Source organism: Capricornis sumatraensis, chromosome 2, assembly GCF_032405125.1.
Source record: "Capricornis sumatraensis isolate serow.1 chromosome 2, serow.2, whole genome shotgun sequence".
Taxonomy (NCBI): Eukaryota; Metazoa; Chordata; class Mammalia; order Artiodactyla; family Bovidae; genus Capricornis; species Capricornis sumatraensis.
The window spans coordinates 139,886,196-139,911,006 of NC_091070.1; positions in this window are offsets into that span (position 1 = coordinate 139,886,196).

Genomic DNA, 24,811 nt, shown 5'->3' on the forward strand with positions numbered 1-24,811 from the left:
TTGCCATAGCCTAGCTTTATTTCTGCAGATGACAAATCAGCTGAGTTTATAATTATGAAGGACAATATTTAGCACAATAGAGTTCTTCTTCAGTTATTTTGAATTTCTAGTTTAAACAAAATGACTCCAAATTTCTTTGGGTTTCATGGTGACATTTTATTTGCAGTTTTTGTTTATATAATTTTTCTTTCCCAGAAATGCTAAATTTTTTTTTGAAGTTTGAATACAGCATCCTTATGGTTTAAAACTGTTATGAAATTTTATTTTGAGCAGTTGATTTGTGATACTACAAAACAATTTTTTACATTGAAATAATTCTATTATAAAAATATATGCTCATGTTTGTTGTGTGTTATATTTTCAGTTAGTACTCGATAAAGAAGAACTGTTCATTGTTATTTTGGTTAACTCTTCTCTCTTTCCTGGTGTGTGTGTGTGTGTGTGTACACATGTATACGCATATGTGGCTATTTTCTTCTCAAATGGGTCAGTCTGGAAATATATATACAATGCCATGTATTGTGAATCTTATATACTTTGTATCTTTATCATTGACTGCTTTTATTTTTAGGATTTTTTAAAAAATCAAGTGAATATTTGTGTGCATACATTTTGCATATATAATGATTATTATATAGTTTATTTTATTTGATAAAAGTACCTTTAAATTTCTAAATACAAAATTTATAGAAAAATATATAAACATTTTAAAACATAAACGTTCATTATGTTAAAAATAAAAAATGACCACTATTTATACCTTAGTATATATAATTCCAGAATTTATTTCTCTGTAAAATTATAGATGCACAGGGATGATCCAGAGAGATGATATGGGGTGTGAGGTGGGAGGGGGGTTCAGGATTGGGAACTCATGTACACCCATGGCAGATTCTTGTCAATGGATGGCAAAACCAATGCAGTATTGTAAAGTAAAATAAAATAAAAATTAAAATTAAAAAAAAAGAAAAAAATTATAGACACAAGTATATATTAGGTTTTTTAGTACTTGTCATGTATGACAAGGATGGATTCACAGTGGTCTATAATTTATTTTTAATCTAAATGACACTATCAGATTAATAAACAGTAATATTCATTTTCTGTGATATTTATCTTAAGATTAACTCTGTAGAACATGCTGTTGTCTTTTAAGCAGAACAGATACAAAGGTACATAGCTTAAGAGCATCTAGGCTTTTATACTTTGATCATATCTTTGTCTGTCTTTAAAACAAAACATAGCATCTCAAAAATGTTAGCTTGGATGAATCACCTTCTTGAAATTGTGCTCATGTGCCCCTTCATTTCTGCTAACCTAAACATCATTCTGGAAATATCATGGCCAACTAAAGAAGCTTGATTGCCATCTGGCTCTGCAAGGATTGAGTCATCAGCCACAGGAGACCTTGACCTTTAACACACCCTGAGAGGAATTGAGCAGAGATCAGGAATAAGGCACTCTGTGCTTGGGTAAACTACCAGAACAGCACTTCAGATAGATATTTTCAGGAGAAATGTTTTATGAATCTGTGTCCTTACATCTTCCAATACTTAGAAAAGCACTGAAACAAGTAAGTAAGGTATCTGTTCTTTGTGACCAGCAGCAACCTTCTACAGAGCTATGTGCTTGGTTGCTTGTACCCCTCGTCAAAATCACATGTATTCTGACCTTCTCCTTACCTTTTCAGGGAAGTTTCTCAGAGTTATCTGAGAGGCTGTGTCTCAGGCTGTAGTCCTCAGTAAGACATGGAATAAATTCAACTCACAGCATTTACATTGTGTGTGGTTTCCTTTGAACAGGGAAGTGGAAGATTAGTATTGTATCTTTAAGTCACTATTAATTATCTGATTCACTTAACCTCTTTTAGTCTCCATTTTTGTACTTCTGAAGTTCATAATACCTACGGCAGAAGGTTAATGCAGGAATAAATTTTAATATAGATGGAAAAGTGTTCTATAAACTACTAAGCACCGTGAGTAGTAATAATTATTATATTAATGGATTTCATATCTACCTACTTTTCCTCATTTAATCTTCCAAACTAACATTATGAGGTAAATAAATTTTCATTTTAGAAGCATAAAAGTTAAATAAGGCTAAATGACATGGTTAGATTAAAAACGCAAGTGATGGAGCTAAGACTCAAACTCAAGTAATTCTGTTTCTGAATCCAGAAAGCCGTGAGGAAGAATTGTATTTTAATATATTTATAAATTTATTCAGAAATGCATAAGAAATAGTAAAATATAATTTAACCTTTTCAAAATTTATTCTTGAATAAATTAAATATATTCTATACAAGGCAAAATGACTATAAAGAATCCACATTGTAAATTATATGTTTTATTTCATGAAAGATAGGATCTAAACATTTCAACTATTTCTATTTTAAAGAGAACCCAATATCAAACTGCATAACATTTTGCTATATATAAACATCAGCTTGCATTCAAATGATAAATACATACTTGTAATTCATACCAAAAACAAATATAATAGAAACAATGGTAATATGATTCAGGCTTCTCATACTAGCTGTAGTCAAATTTGTTTTTTCTCTGGGTAGTCAAGTGGAGAAATATCTAATAACTTGAGAAAGTGAAAGTGAAGTCGCTCAGTCGTGTCTGACTTTTTGCGACCCCATGGACTGTAGCCTACCAGGCTCCTCCGTCCGTGGGATTTTCCAGGCAAGAATACTGGAGTGGGTTGCCGTTTCCTTCTACAGAAGATCTTCCCAACCCAGGGATCAAACCCAGGTCTCCCGCATTGCAGGCAGACGCTTTACCATCTGAGCCACCAGGGAAGACTCAATAGGTTGCAATTAATCATGGGATTTAGTTTCTTGTATTTTGAGAATAGTCCAAATTAATTTTGCCTTTTTACAGGAGTAAAAGTGTCAATCAGTTTCTTCAGGTTGTATCTCCAGAGATTACTTAAGCAAACTATCCACAGCTTATAGTATTGTATCTGTGATGGGGGATAAAAACAAACAACAACATGCTTTGATGTGTGATGAGCATACAATGCTATCTTATCAATTAACTTTTGACTCTGATCACAGTATTCTCCAGGAAGAGAGACACTATCTTATGGAATTCCTCTCCTAATTTGGGTTTGGGCACCTGTGGGAAGCAATGATATTTTTCCTGATTATAAAACGGGTAACTTATTTTCATGCTGGGAAAGACTGAGGGCAGGAGGAGAAGGGGGTGACAGAGGATGTGATGGTTGAATGGCATCAATGACTCAGTCAGCTTGAGTAGGAGCAAACTCCTGGAGACAGTAAAGGCAGGAAGCCTGGTATGCTGCAGTCCATCGGATTGATCATAAACAGTTGGACACTACTTAGAGACTGAACAACAACAAAGTAACTGGGGTAATGTGATAGGTGATAAGTAGCTTGCTTCAGTCATGTCTGACTCTTTGTGACAATATGGACTGTAGTCCACAAAGCTCCTCTGCTGTGGGATTCTCCAGGCAAGAATACTGGAGTGCATTGCCATGCCCTCCTCCAGTGGATCTTCCAGGCCCAGGGATTGAATCCTGCATTTGCAGATGGTTTCTTTACCAGTAGCACCACCTGGGAAGCAGATTATATGTATTTTTGTAATCTAAAAATTTTAACCTAATGTTTTGGGACATCAATGCTAACCTTTATGATATATATTAATATGAAGCTTTAAAAAATATAAAATGGTACACTGAGTTGAAATTTGTCTTAGGGAAGAAAAACACACAACCTACAGGCTGCAAGTTAAGTTTTATTCAAGGATTTTATGAAAGACTGTAGCCCAGGAGATAGCCTCTCAGATAGCTCTTGAGAAACTGCTCTGATGGGGGTAAAACCAAGGTTATTAAGGAGTTTGATTTTTCCTTTTTTTTCAGGGAAAAAAAAAAAAGATGTAGTCAAACATCAAATGATTATTTTTTCACTAAATCACCAAAAGTCAACATATCAGGTTAGTGATTTTCGTGCATTACTATATATAGGAAGATGCAAGAATCTGGGTTAATTGAAATTATTCCTTAGGTATACGTCTGATCTAGGACCAAAGCACTGAATGCTTTCATTTTTCTTGTTTTTCTCCTTCCTGAATTTTCAACAGGGTGCACCAAGGTGCGCCGGCAGGGGGGGTGGGGCACATATGCAGTGGCTGATGTTTTGATCCTTGAAGAGCTGGAATGGCTAGAACATCCTTTATTTACTGTAATGGCAGGCAACAATCCCTATCCACAATATATTGAGATGGTTTAAAATAATAGATAGAAAACCTTATAAGACAAGTATTTCTTTTCTTACTGCTCCCACAGGTGATTAGCTGGGCCATGTGTACCTTGTGTAAGCCCATTCTAAGTGAAAATATATACAAGTGTGCTGTTGCTGCTGCTGCTAAGTCACTTCAGTCGTGTCTGACTCTGTGGACCCCATAGTAGGCAGCCCACCAGGCTCCGCCATCCCTGGGATTCTCCAGGCAAGAACACTGGAGTGGGTTGCCATTTCCTTCTCCAATGCATGAAAGTGAAAAGTGAAAGTGAAGTCGCTCAGTCATGTCCGACTCTTTCCGATCCCATGGACTGCAGCGTATCAGGCTCCTCCATCCACGGGATTTTCCAGGCAAGAGTACTGGAGTGGGGTGCCATTGCCTTCTCCGTAGCAAGAGTGCAGTTCATGTCAAATACTCTTTTGACCTAATTTTTAAACTTTTATTTTTGAAGCTTTTGTTTGATTTTCTACTGAAGTCTATCCTTCTGTTCCTGGATTTTTAAAAATTATAATTTATTAATGACATCTATTTGCTCTGTTCAATATATAGAAAGGATTCTGTTTTAAGTATGCTTTCACTTAGATGGAAACATTGTATATTCACCCAGCAAGCTGGGTCTTGCTTTACATAAATGTTCTTGAATTAAATGCATAACTGTTTTCTACTGTTACTAAATTCTCACTCACGTGCTCAAATTGAGTTCAGAAACTTTGATGTCAGTACTGTTCCAATTAAACACAAATGCTATGTGGTCAGTAATATATTTACTTTCATAAATGGATGTTGAATTTTATCAAAAGCTTTTCTGCATCAATTGAGATGGTCACGTGCTTTTTATTCAATTTGTTAATGTGGTATATCACATTGATTGGTTTGTGGGTATTGAAAAATCCTTGCATCAATGAGTTAAATCCCATTTGATATGGGGATTCAGTTTGCTAGTATTTTGTTGAGGAATTTTATGTCTGTGTTCATCAATGATATCGGCCTGTAATTTTCTTTGTTTTTTTTTTTTTTTTTTTTTTTTGACGTGTCCTTCATTTTGGTATCAGAGCAATGGTGGCCATATAGGATGAGTTCTGGAGTGTTCCTATGACTACAGTTTTTTTTTTTTTTTTTTTGAGGGGGGGTAATTTCAGAACAGGTGTTAATTCTAATCTAAATAGGTGCTCGGAATTTGCCTGTGAAGCCATCTGGCTTTTGTTTGTTGTGAGTTTTTAAATCATAGATTCAATTTCATTGCTTGTAATTGGTCTGTTCATATTTTCTTTTCCTGATTCAGTCTTAAAATTTTGCTGTCCTTTTTGTTGTATAGTTGCTTATAGTACTCTCTTGGGCTTCCCAGGTGGTGCTAATGGTAAAGAACTCACCAGACAATGCTGGAGACAAAAGAGACACGGTTTGATCCCTGGGTGGGGAAGATCCCATGGTGGAGTGCAGGGCAACCTACTCCAGTGTTCTTGCTGGAGAATCCCCATGAAACGAGGAGCCCGGCAGGCCACAGTCCATAGGGTTGCAAAGAATCAGACACAACTGAAGTGACAACACACTTTTATGGTTCTTTGTATTTCTGTGGTATTGGTTATAACTTCTCCATTTCATTTTTAATTTTATAATTTTTCATGTGCTTGTTTGCTTAGTGAGTTTTCTCTGATGACTCAAATGGTAAAGAATTTGCCTGCAATGCAGAAGACCTGGGTTCAGTCCATGAGATGTGAAGATCCCCTGGAGAAGGGAATGGCAACCCACTCAGTATTCTTGCCTGGAGAATCTCCATGGACAGAGTAGCCTGGCAGACTATCGTCCATGGGATCACAAAGAGTCTGAAGCAGCTGAGCGACTAACACAGTAGTTGCTCCGTCATGTCCAACTCTTTGCAAGCATTTGGATTGTAGCCCTATAGGGTCCTCTGTCCATGGGATTTTATTGCAAGAATACTGGAATGCGTTGCCATTTTCCTCCTCCAGGGGATCTTCCCTGACTCAGGGAACAAACTCATGTCCCTCATGTCTCCTACATTAAAGGTGGATTCTTTACCCACTGAGCTGTCAGGAAAGCCCATTAATTTGATACCCCTCCCTTTTTTCTTGATGACTCTGGCTAAATGTGTATCAATTTTATCTTTTCAAAGAACCATCTTTTAGTTTCATTGATATTTTCTGTTGCTTTTTTAGTCTCTATTCCATTTATTTCTGTTCTGATCATTATGATTTCTTCCCTTCTACTGACTATAGATTTCGTTTGTCCTTCTTTCTCTAGTTGCTTTAGGTGTAAGTTTAGGTTGTTTGAGATTTTTCTTATTTCCTGAGGTAAGCTTGTAGCAGCATAATTTTCCCTCTTAGAACTGCTTTTGGTGCAACCTATGGATTTTGGATCATTGTGTTTTTGCCTTACAAAACAATATGTATTCTGGAATGGTTTTGAGCTCTGCTAATTCACTAGTATAGGGCAAAGTTTATGATTCATTCTTAACTTTCATGGAATCCATTAAATTGCAGATTCATGAGATTTATGTTCATAAATGGAAGGCCATTTGCAGCAAAACAGAAGTCACAGAACATAGGACATAGCCTTTCCTTTTACCCAAACCTTCAACTCCTTGTTTTGTCTTAAAAATCAGGAAACTTTTCATAGTGAGTCTTTGAATATAACAGAAGAGAATAATGCTCATTAAATATTATTGGAGTAGTCCAATATTCTCATCACAACATAATCCAACCACTAGGCTTCACATGAGAGTTTAATGTTCTGGTGCTCACTTAGTCACATTAAAGGTAAGAATCAGTTTAAAGTGGTTATATTCTTGTTAAAACCATATATCAGTCAAAATTTAGTTCCAAGCAAAAACCAAAACATCTCTGATTTAGCAGATAAACCCTTTACCATTAAAAAGATATTGAGCAGTTTATTGAGTCACACGAAGGACTGTGGAACAGTCATAGAGACAAAAAAAAAAAGATGCTCAGATTCATAGTAATCTGCTACCCCAAGTATTAGCTCTTGCTGTAGAAACACATGATATTGTTAGTAAGTGAATCTGAATGTTGCCACTAGTCCATAAGCCCTTATTGCCTCTCTACTATTTCTTGTTGCAACTGACACCATCCCCAGAGACATCATTTGCGTTTCTTATGTTCTACATCAATAAGCATGTGTGGGTGCATCTGATGATTAGGGTGGATTGGTTATATATTACTTTTAAGGAAGGCTAGAAAAATGAATATTTCCTATTTTCATAGATTGCAGTGGAGCACAACTCTGTCTCTGACCAACACTCAAAAAGAGAGAATTCTTCAATCAGGGAGCACCTTTAGATACAGGTTACAGAATGAGATAGCTGACTGTTCCAGATAAGATTGCTCTGAGTTATCTTTTGGATAACACAACAAAGGCTGATTTAGGTATCAGACTTAGATATGTTAGAAATTTACTTTGGTCAGATCACTGGGATTTTTATCTTTGTGTTTACAGGAATAGTTATTGTACCTATAGGTTATAGCTTATATAACCTTATAGGTTATAGGTTATATCTTGCACTATAGGTTATAGCTTAACCTATAGTGATTGATAGAGCACTTAATGCATTATAACAGAACCATAAACTATTTTAAAATCAGAGACGTTACTTTACCAACAGAGATCCATCTAGTCAAGGCTATGGTTTTTCCAGTAGTCATGTATGGATGTGAGAGTTGGACTATAAAGAAATCTGAGTGGTGAAGAAGGATGGTTTTGAACTGTGGTGTTGGGGAAGACTCTTGAGAGTCCCTTGGACAGGAAGGAGATCCAACCAGTCAATCCTAAAGGAAATCAGTCCTAAATATCCATTGGAAGGACTGATGCTGAAGCTAAAACTCCAATATTTTGGCCACCTGATGCAAAGAACTAACTCATTGAAAAAGACCCCCTGCTGCTGGGAAAGATTGAAGGCAGGAGAAGAAGGGGATGACAGAGGATGAGATGGTTGGATGGCATCACCGACTTGATGAACATGAGTTTGAACAAGCTCCGGGAGTTGGTGATGGACAGGGAGGCCTTCATGCTGCAGTCCATGGGGTTGTAAATAGTTAGACACAACTGAGCAACTGAACTGACTGACAAAATATGTGAGAATGGATTAGTGATTGAGTGATGATTATAAGAATACAGATTTAATGGTATGGATGGCCTGAGATCCATGATATGCAATGGCAAAATATTTTGCAAAGTTGCCTCATGCTCTATTTTGAATAGTAGATCATGTGCCTCCTCAGTATAGAGGGTGAATATTGGAAGCCCAGATGGGAAAAACAAGATTTGTATTGGGTGTTGGTTACCTTTGCCTACATTTGGAAAGATATTGAAGAAAGAGACAAGTTCCAAAAAGAAATGGGCTGATTTGCTAACAGAGAAGGGAAGAATTAGAGAAATCTGTTTGGGGGTATTGTAAGATTTGAAAGATAGGAATGGTTTTAGAACCCAAATGGTAAGTCATGACATTTAAGCAGAATTTGAGAAAAAAGTTCCAATCTAGTATTTTATTTAAATTAAATCAATCAAGGTAAAGGTTATAATAATAGTGTGACCATTTTGGATTTTTGGTTTTCATTCTCTGAAAAAGAAATATATTTGATGATTTTGAGTACAGGAGTACCATGGTATTGTTTGTGCTTTTAAAACATTATTTACTTTGTGATTGAAAAAAAGACCAAAGAGTCTTAAAAAAAAAAAAAAAAAACTAAAGGAAGAAGCTAACACATCCATTGATGTTGCCTTGTAATAATTTAGGCATGAGTTAATGTCTGGGGTTAAAAAACACAACTAGTCCAATAACTACCTAATTATCTGTAATATATGCTGCTTTATGGTTAATTTGATTAGAAACAATTATCATAAGAAGTTCTGTTACCATTTTTCCATCACTCAGTGACCGTACAAAATATTTTTGGTTTATGTTAAAAGGCACTCTCAGTTAAGGACCTGTACTAATGGAATTAAGTGCTTGGTAGAAATATATTTTTTATTTCTCATCATGATTAGGAAAATATAACCACCAGAGTGACAAGTTTTAGGAAAAGTCAAACTTAAAAAATTTTCATGAGAAATTGTATCACAGAATTAATTTAAAATAGGACTGAGCTCTTTTCTCCTAGGGGCAAGAAAAATAGGAATGCAGGCTTAAAAGCTATTCTGCATTTCCAATTTCAAAGTTTCAAGTTTTATACCAAAAAAGTAACTTTTTGGTTAACTATCCTGTCTTTATTCTACATTTTAAAATAGTATATTGTTATTCATGTAACCTTCTGAAATTGCTAAGATACTTGCCAGCTTTTTACCCAGTGATTTCTAATAGGAAATTTAAATACCCACTGAGGCAAGAAAAAGAAACATTTAGGGGACTCTGTGTTGCAGTGATTGATTACAGTGGCCAAAGCTAAGACTCCTAAATAATAGATACACATGTGTTCAGCCATTCATCTGAACAAAGAAAAAAAAAAAAAACTATAGAAAAGAAAACATTATTATTCAACAAAATGGCCATAGGTAGTTAAACCAATAATTTAAAAATACTATAATGGCAAATTTAGTTGTTATTTCTTAAGATAAAGAGACTCAATAGGTCTACAAGTTATTCTTAAGATCTGGGGATTTTAAGCTTAAAAAAAAGAAGCTTATGCTTATTTATAAATTTGAATCTGTAGAAATTCATGATCATACACCAATGAATGTTAACGAAAAGGGAGGAGGTAAGCATGATGATGAAGTGGCATTTTAGGTGATCTAAATTAATTCCTTCCTTTACATAAAAAACATTTATTGAATGCTTCCTCTGTGCCAACCACAGTTCTAATGATTGGGATTGACAAATTAGGAACCAACATCAGATAGTGATATGCACAACTAAGAATCATGATGGGGGGGGGGAAAGCTTTTGAGGAGACACTATTTGAGATGAGATCTGAGTGACTAAAGGAAGACAGAGATAGCTGAAGATTATGCCAAGCAGAGACAGCAGCTATTTCAAAGACCTTTAGAAGAACAAGCTTGGGTTTTCCAAGAAATAGGAAGAAGACCAAGATGACTAGAATATAGTGGGCACAGGAGTAAAGCAGTATGAGTCTGAGGATTAGTCCCAGGTCAAATAATACTGGATTTTACAACCCTGGCCAAGATGTTTGATTTTATTCTAATTAAAGTCACTGTATCTCAGTGACAGTGACATAGTAAACATCTATTGGGTCATAAAAGCACGAGAGTTCCAGAAAAACATCTATTTCTGCTTTATTGACTATGCCAAAGCCTTTGACTGTGTGGATCACAACAAACTGGAAAATTCTTAAAGAAATGGGAATACCAGACCACCTTACCTTCCTCCTGAGAAATTGGCATGCATGTCAGGAAGCAACAGTTAGAATTGCTCATAGAACAAAGGACTGGTTCCAAATTGGGGAGGGAATACGTCAAAGCTGTATATTGTCACCCTGATTATTTAACTTATATAAGGAGTACATCATGTGAAGTGCCAGGCTGGATGAAGCACAAGCTGAAATCAAGATTGCAGGGAAAAATATCAATAACCTCAGATATGCAGATGATACCACCTATATGGCAGAAAGCAAAGAGGAACTAAAGAGCTTCTTGATGAAAGTGAAAGAGGAGAGTGAAAAAGCTGGCTTAAGACAACATTCAGAAAATGAAGATCATGGCATCCTGTCCTATCACTTTATGGCAAATAGGTGGGAAAACTATGGAAAGTAACAGACTTTATTTTTTGGGGGGCTCCAGAATCACTGAAGATGGTGACTGCAGCCATGAAATTAAAAGATGCTTACTCCTTGGAGGAAAAGCTATGACCAACCTAGACTGTATATTAAAAAGCAGAGACGTTATTTTGCAGACAAAGGTCTGTCTAGTCAAAGCTATGGTTTTTCCAGTAGTAATGTGTGGATGTGAGAGTTTGACTAAAAAAATGTTGAACACCTAAGAACTGATGCTTTTGAACTATGGTGTTGGAGAAGACTCTTGAGAGTCACTTGATTATATAGGTTACAGTCACTTGCATTAGGTTACAGAGTTTACATCTGGTGACAAAATTGAATCCTGAATCAAAATCCTAATCTGCTTTTGAATTCCAGGTTCTTACCAACCTATTGTATTGCCAGGGTAAAATGCTTTCACATTTTATTTTGGCTTATTCATGAAATATTCACCAGGTGTGTCTGGCTGGTGGAATATTGGATATGGAGAATATAGAGTAAATGTCTGTGATTTGTTGAATGAAATGTAAGCTAGTTGAGAATGAGATTTTATTTTCATTTGCCATTTTTGGCCCCTGTGACAGTTACTTTTATGTATCAGCTTTACTGGGCCACAGGATGCTCAGATATTCAACTTACATATTGGGCGTGTCCTTGAGGATTTTTGATGAGACTAACATTTAAGCTGGAAGACTGAGTAAACCAGATTGTTTTCTCTAATATGGGTGGGCCTCATCCAATCAGTGGAAGGATTGGATAGAAAAAAAGGCTGATTGTCTCCTAAGTAAGAGGAAATTTTCCTGGCTGATGACCTTTGAACTGGAACATTATCTCTGAAGATTTGGACTTGACATCCTCCATAATTATGTAAGCCAGTTATAAAAGGATAAAACCAACATTTCCTATTGGTTTTGTTTCTCTGGAAAACTCTAATACAGCCTCCATAAAAGTATAAAAGTAAGAATTTGCGTGTGTTTGATCAATGGAGTTTATTAGATAGAAAGGGGCACTAAAGAACAAAGTTTTAGTAAACCACAGAGAAAATTCCTCCAGAAGATAAAAGGAGATAATCAGACAGGATTATTTCAACACTATCTAGAGATGATTTGACAGGAATGCTTGAGTGATTCTAGGTAGACTATTATAACTTGGATGGCATATTCAATTTCTACCTTCTGAGCAGTTCTGAAAGACATTTATGTTCTTAGAAGCTGGAACGGCTTTTGATTTTTCAGAATTATTATGTTTCCATGTGAGATGGAAAATGTGTGTTTATCAGAAACATTGTATGTTTATTTGGAATACAAAATGGAATAAAATTAAATCAGTGGAAACAAAAAGTGACTTTCTATGAAAGTTCAGTAAAATTGATAAAAGTTTAGTTTTACCAATTATGAAAAAGAAGAGATCTAAATAGCCATTGTTAAGAATAAAAATGGAGATATCATTATATTTACTAAAGATACTAAAAGTACAAGAAAATAACAACAAATTTTAAGACAATATAATTAAACTTAGAGGCCGTGGACAGGCTATAGACCTTACAGGTTATTAAAAATCAGATAAAAATCCTGAATAAGGTTATTATAACTAATTGAATAATGCATAATAAATCTTCCCACAAGATAAACTCTAGTCACACTTGGCTTCACTGGAAAATTATATGAAATATTTTAATAGGAAATAATACGAGTTACATATGAATTCTTTCAAAAATAAGAGGATACACTTACCAATTAATTTTACAGGTCAGAATTACTTCAGTAGCAAAACCAGACACAGATGTTACAAAAAATGGAATTGCGGACTAAAATATTTCTTGACTATAGATGAAAAATGCAACTAAATTTTAATTATTTATCCAGTCATATATTGAGAAGATGATTGTTTTTGTTGAGTTGCTAACTTATTTCCAATGCTTTGCAAACCAATGAACTGCACCATGCTAATCTTCTCTGTCCATCACTATCTCCCTGAGTTTGATTAAACTCATTTCCACTGAGCCAGTGATGCCATCTAAACATCTCATCCTTGATCACCCCCTTCTCCACTTAACCTCATTTTTCCCCAGCATCAGGGTGTTTTCTAGTGAATCAGGTCTTTCTGTCAGGTGGCCAAAGTATTGGAGCTTCAGCTTCCAAAGAATATTCAGGGTTGATTTCCTTTAGGATTGACTGGTTTGATCCTCTCTTTGTCCAAGGGGAATCCCAAGAGTCTTCTCCAGCACCATAGTTCAAAAACGTCCGTTTTTCAGTGCTCAGCTAGCCTTCTTTATGGTCCACTCTCACATCCATACATGACTACTGGAAAAACCACAGCTTTGACTAGGCAGACCTTTCTCAGCAAAGTGATGTCTCTGTTTTTTTTCTAAAATACTGTCTATGTTTGACATAGCTTTTCTTCCAAGGAGCAAACATCTTTTAATCTCATGGCCACATTTTCCCCATCTGTTTGCCATGATGTGATAGGACAGATGCCATGATTTTGGTTTTTGAATATTGAGTTTTAAGCAAACTTTTTCACTCTCTTTTTTTACTTTCATTAAGAGGGTCTTTAGTTCCTGTTCACTTACTGCCATTAAAGTGGTTTCATCTACATTATTGCTGCTGCTGAGTCGCTTCAGTTGTGTCCGACTCTGTGTGACCTCGTAGACGGCAGCCCACCAGGTTCCCCCGTCCCTGGGATTCTCCAGGCAAGAACACTGGAGTGGGTTGCCATTTCCTTCTTCAATGCATGAAAGTGAAAAGTGAAAGTGAAGTCGCTCAGCCATGTCTGACTCTTTGCGACCCCATGGACTGCAGCCTACCAGGCTCCTCCATCCATGGGATTTTCCAGGCAAGAGTACTGGAGTGGGTTGCCGTTGCCTTCTCCACTACATTATTGAGGTTGTTGATATTTCTTCTGGCAATTTTGATTCCAGCTTGTGATTCATCTCTCCTGGCATTTCACATGATGTACTCTGTATATAAGTTAAATAAGCAGGTGAACAATATACAGCCTTGATGTACTCTTTTCCAAATTTGGAACCAGTCCTTTGTTCCATGAATGGTTTTAGCTGTTGCTTCTTGACTTGCATACAGGTTTCTCAGGAGTCAGGTAAGGTGGTCTGGTATTCTCAGCTCTTAAATAATTTTCCACAGTTAGTTGTGTTGTTACACACAGTCAAAGGCTTTAGCATACTCCATGAAGCAGAAGTAGATGGTTTTCTTTTTTTTGGAATTCACTTGCTGTTTCTATGATCTATGTTATGTTCACAATTTAACCTCTGGTTTCTCTGCCTTTTCTGAATCCAGTTTTTACATCTGGAAGTCCTTGGTTCACATGCTGTTGAAGCCTATCTTGAAGGATTTTGACCCATTAGCTTGGTAGCATGTGAAATGAGTGTACTTATTTGGTAGTTTGAACATTCTTTAGCATTGACCTTCTCTGGGATTGGAATGAAAACTGACCTTTTTTAGTCCTGTGGCCACTGCTAAGTTTTCCAAATTTGCTGGTATATTGCGTGTAGCGCTTTAAGAGTATCAACTTCTAGAATTTGAAATATCTCAGTTGGAATTCCATCACCTACACTAGTTTTGTTCATAGTAATGCTTCCCTCTTAATGCCACCCTCCAGGATGTCTGGTTCTAGGCTAGCGACCCCACCATCATGGTTATCTGAGCCATTAAGAACTTTTTGTATAGTACTTCTGTGTATTCTTGCCACCTCTTTTTAATCTCTTCTACTTCTGTAAGGTCCATACCGTTTCTGTCCTTTATTGTGTCAATCTTTGCATGAAATGTTCCCTTGGTATCTCTAATTTTCTTGAAGAGATCTCTAGTCTTTCCTATTCTTTTTTTTTTTTCTCAATATCTTTGCATTGTTCACTGAAGAAGACATTTTATCTTTTCTTACTCTTCTCTGGGACCCTGCATTCAGTTGGGTGTATCTTTCCCTTTCTCCTTTGCCTTTCACTTCTCTTCTTTTCTCAGCTATTTGTAAGGTCTCCTCAGACTACCTTTTGGCCTTCTTGCATTTCTTTTTCTTGATAATGTTTTGGTCACTGCCTCCCTTACAGTCTTATGAACCTCCATCCATAGTTCTTCAGGCACTCTATCAGTTCTAATTCCTTGAATTTTTTGTCACTTCTATTGTATAATTATAAGGGATTTAATTTAGGTCATACCTGAAAGGTTGATTATATTCTTTGCAGTTGAAAATGGAGAAGCTCTATACAGTCAGCAGAAACAAGACCAGGAGCTGACTATGGCTCAGACCATGAACTCTTTATTGCAAAATTGAGACTTAAATAGAAGAAGTAGGGAAAACCACTGGACCATTTAGGTATGACCTAAATCAAATTCCTTATGATTATACAGTGGAAGTGACAAAGAGATTCAAGGGATTAGATCTTATAGAGAGAGTGCTTGAAGAACTATGGACAGAAGTTCATGACATTGTACAGCAGGTGGGGATCAAAACCATTGCCAAGAAAAAGAAATGCAAAAAGGTAAAATGGTTGTCTGAGGAGACTTTACAAATAGCTGAGAAGAGAAGAGAAAGGCAAAGGAGAAAAGGAGAAATGTATCCATCTGAATGCAGAGCTCCAAAGAACAGCAAGGAGAGATAAGAAAGCATTCCTGTGAGATCAATGCCAAGAAGTAGACAAAAAATATAGAATGAGAAGGACTAGAGATTTCTTCAACAAATTTGAGATACCAGGGTAATATTTCATACAAAGATGGGCACAATAAAGGACAGAAACTATGTGGACCTAACCAAAGCAGAAGATATCAAGAAGAGGTGGCAGGAACACACAGAAGAGCTATACAAAAAAGGATCTTAATGACCCAGATAACCAAGACTGAGTGATCACTCACCTAGAGCCAGATATACTTGAGTGAGAAGTCAAGTGGGCCTTAGTGAGCATCACTGTGAACAAAGTTAGTAGAGGTGATAGAATTCCAGCTGATCTATTTCAAATCCTAAAAGATGATGCTGTGAAAGTACTGAATTTATTATGCCAGCAAATTTGGAAAACTCAGCAGAGGCCATAGGACTAGAAAAGGTCAGTTTTCATTCCAATCCCAAAGAAGGTCAGTTCCAAAGATTGTTCAAACTATAACACATTTGCACTCATCTCACACACTAGCAAAGTAAAGCTCAAAATTCTCCAAGCAAGGCTTCAACAGTACATGAACCAAGAACTTCCAGATGTTCGAGGTAGGTTTAGAAATGGCTGAGGAAGCAGAGATCAAATTGCCAATATCCGTTGGATCATTGAGAAAGCAAGAGAATTCCAGAAAAACATCTTTTTCTGCTTCATTGACTATCCCAAAGCCTTTGACTGTGTGGCTCTCAACAAACTGTGGAAAATTCTTCAAGAGATGGAAATACCAAACTACCTTACCTGCCTCCTGAGAATATGCAGGTCAAGAAGCAACAGTTAGAACTGCTCATGGAACAAAGGACTGGTTCCAAATTGGGAAAGGAGTACATCAAGGCTGTATATTTTCACCCTTACTTACCATATGCAGAGTACATCATGTGAAATGCCTGGCTGAATGAAGTACAAGCTGAAATAAAGATCGCTGGGAGAAATATCAATAACCTCAGATATGCAGATGGCACCACCTTTATGGCAGAAATCAAAGAGGAACTAAAGAACCTCTTGATGAAAGTGAAAGAGGAGAGTGAAAAACCTGGCTTAAAACTCAACATTCAAAACACGAAGGTCATCGCATCTGGTTCCATCACTTCATGGCAAATAGTTGGGGAAACAAACAGTGACAGACATTATTTTCTTGGGCTCCAAAGTCGCTGTAGATGGTGACTGCAGCCATGAAATTCAAAGATACTTGCTCCTTAGATGAAAAGCTATGACCAACCTAGACTGCATATTAAAAAGCAGAGACATTGCTTTGCCAACAAGATCCGTCTAGTCAAAGCTATGGTTTTCCCAGTAGTCAGGTATTGATATGAAAGTTGGACCATAAAGTTGAGTGCTGAAGAATTGTTGCCTTTGAACTGTGGTGTTAGAGAAGACTGTTGAGAGTCCCTTGGACTGCAAGGAGCTCAAATCAGTCAATCCTAAAGGGAATCAATCCTGAATACTCATTGGAAGGACTGATACCGAAGCTGAAGCTCTGGTACTTTGCCCACCTGATGTGAAGAACTGATTGTTTAAAAAGAGTCTTTGCTGGGGAAGACTGAAGGCAGGAGAAGGGGATAACAGGATGAGATGGTTGGACAGCATCTCTGAACTGATGGATATATTTGACCAAGTCCCGGGAGTTAGTGATGAACAGGGAAACCTGGTGTGTTGCACTCCATGGGATCACAGAAAGTTCTATATGACTAAACAACTGAACTGAACAGAATGACCTTGTGCTTTCCCCCAGTTTACTCAATTTAAGTCTGAATTTTCTAATAACGAGTTCATGATCTGAGCTGCAGTCATCTCCATGTCTTGTTTTTGCTGATGGTATAGAGCTTCTCCATCTTTGGCTGCAAACAGTATAATCAATCTGATTTCAGTATTCACTTCCTGGTAATGTTCACATGTAGAGTCATCTCATGTTGTTTAATAAGGGTGTTGCTATGACTGGTGTGTTCTCTTGGCAAAATCTGTTAGCCTTTGCCCTGATTTATTTGGTATTCCAAGACCAAACTTCTTGTTTCTCCAGGTATCTCTTGACTTCCTACTTTGCATTCCAGTCCCCTATGGTGAAAAGGACATTGTTTTTTACGTTCTTTTTTAAGAAGGTCTTGTAGGTCTTCATAGAACCGTTCAATTTTCACCTTTTTCAGTGTTAGTGGTTGGAGTGTAGACTTGGGTTACTGTGATGTTGAATGGTTTGCCATGGCAATGAACCGAGATCATTCTGTTATTTTGGGGATAGCACACAAGTACTGCATTCTGGATTCTTTTGTTGATTATGAGGGCTACTCCATTCCTTCTAAGGGATTCTTGCCCAAAGAAGTAGAGATAATAGTCATCTCATATAAATTCTCCCATGCCCATCCATTTTAGTTCACTGATTCCTTAAATGTCAATGTTCACTCTTGCCATCTCCTATTTGACCATATTCTATTTACCTTGATTCATGGACCTAACATTCAGGGTTCTTACGCAGTATTGTTCTTTACAGCATCAGACTTTACTTTCACCACCAGACTATCCACAACTGGGCATCGTTTCCACCCTGGCTCAACCTCTTCATTCTTTCTGGACCTACTTCTTTGCTCTTCTCCAGTAGTGTATTGGATACCTACCAACCTGGGGGCAGGGCTCATCTTCCAGTTTTGTAATTTTTTGTCTTGTCATGGGATTCTCAAGGCAAGAATACTGAAGTGGTTTGTCATTCCTTTCTCCTGTGGACCAAATTTAACTGAGAATGAAAATTAAATGTTCATTTCAATAGATGGCAGAAAAAAAATGGTTTTAAACAAAAGTTATTGTTTATTACTGAAGGCAAAAACTCTCTAGAAAGTGGAAATAGAAAAACACTTACTCAACCATCTAAAGATATATCTGAAAAAAACTGAAGCTAATGTAATGACTTAATTTTAAAGACTAACAGATTTATCCCCAAAATCAGAAATAAAGGAAGGATGTCTTTACTCACCATTGCCAGTTAGCATTCTACTGGAAATCTTTTCCATTTGAATAAGGTAAGACATAGAAGTGAAAGGTTAGAACATAGTTAAAATATCAACATGTCAATAGATAAATGTATTTTAATGATTGTCAGAAAAATAAATTAAAATGCAACAAATTAATGAGATTCTGAAACATTATGATATGTGAAAAATGAGAGACATTAAAAAAAAAAGTGAATCCTCTATGATTCCAGTTCTATAAATTTGTAGAACAATGAAACCCAATCTTTGGTGATTGCAATAGGCTGAATGTTTGATGTTGTTTAGTTGGTAAGGGACATCTGACTTTTTGCGACATCTGGACTATAGCCTCCCAGGCATCTCTGTCTATGGCATTTTCCAGGCAAGAATCCTGGATTGGGTTGCCATTTCCTTCTCCAGGGGATCTTTCAGACCCAGGGATTGAACCTACATCTGCTTGGCAGGTGGATTATTTACCACTGAGCTGCTTGGGAAGAGCCAGACTGTTTCAGTTCAGTTCATTCGTTCAGTCGTGTCCGACTCTTTGCAACCCCATGAATCACAGCACGCCAGGCCTCCCTGTTCATCACCAACTCCTAGAGTTCACTCAGACTCATGTCCATCGAGTCAGCGATGCCATTCAGCCATCTCATCCTCTGTCATCCCCTTTTCCTCCTGCCCCCAATCCCTCCCAGCATCAGAGTCTTTTCCAATGAGTCTACTCTTGTCATGAGGTGGCCAAAGTACTGGAGTTTCAGCTTTAGCATCATTCCTTCCAAAGAACACCCAGGGCTGATCTCCTTCAGAATGGACTGGTTGGATCTCCTTGCAGTCCAGGGGACTCTCAAGAGTCTTCTCCAACATCACAGTTCAAAAGCATCAATTCTTCGGTGCTCAGCCTTCTTCACAGTCCAACTCTCACATCCATACATGACCACAGGAAAAACCATAGCCTTGACTAGACAGACCTTAGTTGGCAAAGTAATGTCTCTGCTTTTGAATATACTATCTAGGTTGGTCATAACTTTCCTTCCAAGGAGTAAGCGTCTTTTAATTTCACGGCTACAGTCACCATCTGCAGTGATTTTGGAGCCCCCCAAAATAAAATCAGCCACTGTTCCCACATCTATTTGCCATGAAGTGATAGGACCAGATGCCATGATCTTCGTTTTCTGAATGTTGACCTTTGAGCCAACTTTTTCACTCTCCTCTTTCACTTTCATCAAGAGGCATTTTAGTTCCTCTTCACTTTCTGCCATAAGGGTGGTGTCATCTGCATATCTGAGCATATTAATATTTCTCCCAGCAATCTTGACTCCAGCTTGTGCTTCTTCCAGTCCAGCTTTTCTCATGATGTACTCTGCATATAAGTTAAATAAGCAGAGTGACAATATACAGCCCTGACGTACTCCTTTTCCTATTTGGAACCAGTCTGTTGTTCCATGTCCAGTTCTAACTGTTGCCTCCTGACCTGCATATAAGTTTCTTGACAGGTCAGGTGGTCTGGTATTCCTATTTCTTTAAGAATTTTCCATGGTTTATTGTGATCCACACAGTCAAAGGCTTTGGCATAGTCAATAAAGCAGAAATAGATGTTTTTCTGGAATTCTCTTGCTTTTTCCATGATCCAGACTGTTTATATTCCCTTAAAACTTCTGTTGAAACCTTATCTCCAATGATAGTATTTACAGGTGGGGGTTTGTGTAAATTAATGATTAAATTGAGTTATCATTGTATATAAGAAATAGCATAAATTGTTATGACCAGGAAAGAAGCATGCTTATGTATATTTGAATATACCTGTTGAATATAAATGAGATATGGACCAAGGAAGTCTACATTTTTTACCATATCTAATTCAGAGATATAAATGATCACAGACAAGGTCATTTTTAAGACTTACTATATAGATACAAGTCTTGTCCTTTCCATACCTCCTCTCTTTTTATTTTTTAAAAATTTATTTATTTTAATTGGAGGCTAATTACTTTACAGTATTGTATTGGTTTTGCCATACATCAACATGAATCTGCCACGGGTGTACATGTGTTCCCCATCCTGAACCCCCACCCCACCTCCCTTCCCATAAATTAATGACTTTTATGAATTTAATTTTATAAATTCCTCAGTTTGGACTCCAATTCACAAGCAAGCTTGTAAACTGAGTTGAGAAGCAGTTATTGATTGCATCCTATTTGTCTGATTATTATCTCAGTTATTTGTTAACTGTTCCAATGAATAGAAAGCACAAATATATGTCTGTGGATTGGTCTGTATGAAGACTCTGAGAAATGGTTGAAGTTGCATGAGTATATCACTGTTTTTGTATGCAAGAAGGGAAAATTCTTGGGTACAGCACAGATTATAATGCCAGTTAGTTACCTAAATCTGGAATGGTTACGGCCGTTATGTTCACTGAACTGTGTCCAGTTGGCATAAGTTAATCTATGGGGAGAAAGTCTAAATATCAACAAAATGTGTTTCTGGTTAGATAATAAAAGTTTGGTGGAGCTGTTCAGTTGACAGTCTTCCAACCTGAGTCTGTCTCACACCTGCTGCATCTGTTTGTCGTATGTGGTCTTTGTTTTACACACTCTCATATTCCAGTAATCTTATTGCCAATGCTGACTTCTTGATTTAGTTTAAGAAATTTCAGTGAGTAATGCCAAAGTTTCTCATATAAAGCAAAATCTTTGCTAGGACATCCTATGCAGTTAAAAATGTTACATTTTTTTTGGTAGACAAAAGTTATCCTCTGTAAGGAAGCTTGTAAGAAAAAAAGCCTAAATCTGATTCAGTGGGTCCAAATGTTAAAACTCAGCAGGTCTGAAATTCAAAGGAAACTAGACCATCTAAGGTGTAGATTCATTTTTTTTTTTTTTTTTTGTCTTTGGGGTGTATTTTAAAGGATATAAAATAAGGAACTCGAGGGAGCATTCAATTGATGTTTTATTACCTCAAATAAATAATTTATTTAAAATTATTAGCAATAATAAAATATCCTACACTTTGTCCAAGTCAAAGTAATTACAATATAAGAATGTATGATAGGAGAGAATAAAACCACAAGGGACGTAAGGAAATAATTCTTTATAATTTTCTGATTTGCCATATCATGACTACTCACTGTAATATACACTCTCCTCCATGGTTAAAACAGTGCTTTGAGAATTTATAATAGGAAAAATAAACAGTATGAAATTGGAACTAAATTCATATCTTATCTCTGTCATTTAACATCTTTGTGAAATTAACAATATCTTCATCTGTGAACCACTGGTAATTCTATTTATTTCATAGGTTTATTTCAGTTCAGTTCAGTTCAGTTCAGTTGCTCAGTCGTGTCTGACTCTTTGCAACCCCATGAATCGCAGCATGCCAGGCCTCCCTGTCCATCACCAACTCCTGGAGTTCACTCAGACTCACATCCATCGAGTTTGTGATGCCATCCAGCCATCTCGTCCTCTGTTGTCCCCTTCTCCTCCTTCCCCCAATCCCTCCCAGCATCAGAGTCTTTTCTAATGAGTCAACTCTTCGCATGAGGTGGCCAAAGTACTGGAGTTTCAGCTTTACCATCATTCCTTCCAAAGAAATCCCACGGCTGATCTCCTTCAGAATGGACTGGTTGGATCTCCTTGCAGTCCAAGGGACTCTCAAGAGTCTTCTCCAACATCACAGTTCAAAAGCATCAATTCTTGGGCGCTCAGCCTTCTTCACAGTCCAACTCTCACATCCACACATGACCACAGGAAAAACCATAGCCTTGACTAGACAGACCTTAGTTGGCAAAGTAATGTCTCTGCTTTTGAATATACTATCTAGGTTGGTCACAACTTTTCTTCCAAGGAGTAAGCGTCTTTTAATTTCATGGCTGCAATCACCATCTGCAGTGATTTTGGAGCCCCCAAAAATAAAGTCTGACACTGTTTCCACTGTTTCCCCATCTATTTGCCATGAAGTGATGGGGCCAGAACATATCTATCAAATTCATGTCCATTGATTCAGTGATGCTATCCAATCATCTTATCCTCTGTTGTCTCCTTCTCCTGCCTTCAATTTTTCCCAGTATTAGGGTCTTTTCAAATGAGTTGGTTCCTCAACATGAGTTTGCACAAACTTTGAGAGATAATGAAGGACAGGGAAGCCTGGTACACTGCAGTCCATGGGGTCACAAAGAGTTGGCATGACTTAGCAACTGAACAACAACAGCAGCATCCCCAGAGTAAATGTTTGTGCTCACCTTTTATTTTTCTTCCCCCACATAGGAAAATCTAGAAAAAATATTTAATATATATCATCCTTAATAAAATGCTGTCCTAAAATTCTCTCTACTTATTGCTTGGATGAAACACTTTTAGTAGAGAGAATTATGATTTCAAGGCTCCAAAATCACTGTGTCTCTTAAAACTAATTATTTTAATCTTTTTCTCTGGATTTTGTTGCATCTTATTTAAAAATTAATCAGTGAAGTAAATGCCTATCTAGTTCTTAAGTGTGCTTCTCCAGATCTCATTCTTTAAAAATATAGTTCCAGCGGGAAACAGAGGCTTATTTCTTAAAAGAAATAAGCCCAAGAAAAATTATTAAACAATTGCTTATTTCCTTTTACTCTTGCCTTATTTCTAGTCCTAGAATAATGAATCTTTCAACATTAATTGAGTACCTAGAGTGTGGTAAATTTTAATGTTGAGGGCTAAAGATAAAAATTTGAGTGGAACATGCTATGATTTTATGATGTTCGAAATCTAGGTGAAATATGGCACATTAATATCAGTACAAAATGGTTAAGCGGGGTATAGTTTTCCGTGGGGTGTTACGGGAGCATAGAAGAGGTGAAGGTATTTTTATTTTTTTTTGTAGAAGATATTTCTGTGCCACAAAATAAAATATTTCTTGAAGGAAATATAAGATTGAGAGGGAAATATATGCCATACAGATGATGAAACCGCTTGAGCCAAGTGTACATAGACCTCATTCACTTCATTGTGCAGCAGAAACTAACACAACATTGTAAAGCAATTATATTCCAAACAAGTTATATATATTTGCAGTGGGAACTGTTATTGCTGCTATATCATTAGATTTGTATGTTTGAACTATATTGTGTCCTTTATGTACAATTGAGAAAACTGAGTGTGCAGAGTACCTAACCTTATTTTACAGACAAGACATCTCAAGTTCAGAAGTTTAAGGGAATCAACTAAGATTATTCATCACAAAATTGGAGATCCAGACTCAAAGCCCTTCTTTTTAAACAGGCTATGTCTACTTTTGCAGCTGACCAAATTGACCACTGATTTCATCTATACAGGTTCAACAAAATATGTATGTCTATCAAGATTATATATACTTATAGTTTGAAATTTTGTTTAGATAATTGTATATACTTTTGAGAAGCTTTAGTGTTTCTGACCCAGCTTTGTTTCAAATGACTACATTTGAGTTTAGAGAATGGAGCAAAATTGGGAATTACCTTTCTGTGTGATAGCGTTTGAACAGCAGCTGACTGCATGCTGCAAGGTAAGGGAAGTAGTTGTCAACAAGATTTAAAGTTACTGTCAAGTTTATATAGCCACACTGGAAAGGTTACAGGAGGAGCATGAGTTTGTTGAAATTAAGTACCAGTGACTACTGGACCATGGATATGCACATTAGTTATCATTAATGCTTGACACCTGCATCTTCTTTGAGATGTTTAAATTGTTCTTCTTGTCAGAAACAAAGTGCCCTATGGTATGATCCTCATCAATTTTCTTTAAAACTTGAGTACATATTTGTGTCTATGAACCTCAGTCAGCAAGACTATATTCTCCTTTTAACTATTTTACTTATTGAAAATCACAAAGCAGTGAACTGCTGAATGAGGAAATACTTGGGATTTCTTTCAGAGTGAAACTATTTGATGTAGAATGGCAATAGAAATGAAACAAATATATAAATACCTTCCTGAGATACACTGAAGAAGTGTTGATAAATAGGCTTCCTATGTTAAATCATGTTGGTATCCACCTTGATGTTAGAATAAAGTATTTAGTAGGTGCTAGAAGACTGGTGAAACTATAAATAGTTAAAAAAGAAATAGAAGCTTTAGACTTCCATAAATAAATTCTCATCACTTTCTTAAAATATGCCAAGAAATTTTAGATTTGGAGGTGAAAAAAGTTATGGTATACTGTTAAACTTCAAGGAGTTTGCAGTTTAGTA